Raw genomic sequence first — 216 nt, forward strand, 5'->3', positions numbered from 1 at the left:
GCTCCCAGGCTCGGGGGATGATGGGCAGCGTTCACACTCCTCTGCTTCCCCAAGATCACTGGGGAGGAAACCTCCTGGGGACAAGATGCCACCAAATCCCTGCCCAGCCCGTATCACCTGGCTGTGCCAGCCCTGCTCCCTCCCTGCTGTGGGAGAAGTGCTGCTGCACGCTCACACCGCTGCATGCTCGCAGCCCCTGCACGCTCACAGCCCTGC

General features: G+C 64.8%; 1 protein-coding gene across 1 annotated transcript in view; it reads right to left on the minus strand.

The window, feature by feature from the left end:
* LOC104523534 (integrator complex subunit 3-like) overlaps window positions 1-216 on the minus strand; it is a 6255-nt gene that overhangs the window by 3067 nt on the left and 2972 nt on the right.

Source organism: Antrostomus carolinensis, unplaced genomic scaffold (genome assembly GCF_000700745.2).
Source record: "Antrostomus carolinensis isolate BGI_N321 unplaced genomic scaffold, ASM70074v2 scaffold35100, whole genome shotgun sequence".
Lineage (NCBI taxonomy): Eukaryota > Metazoa > Chordata > Aves > Caprimulgiformes > Caprimulgidae > Antrostomus > Antrostomus carolinensis.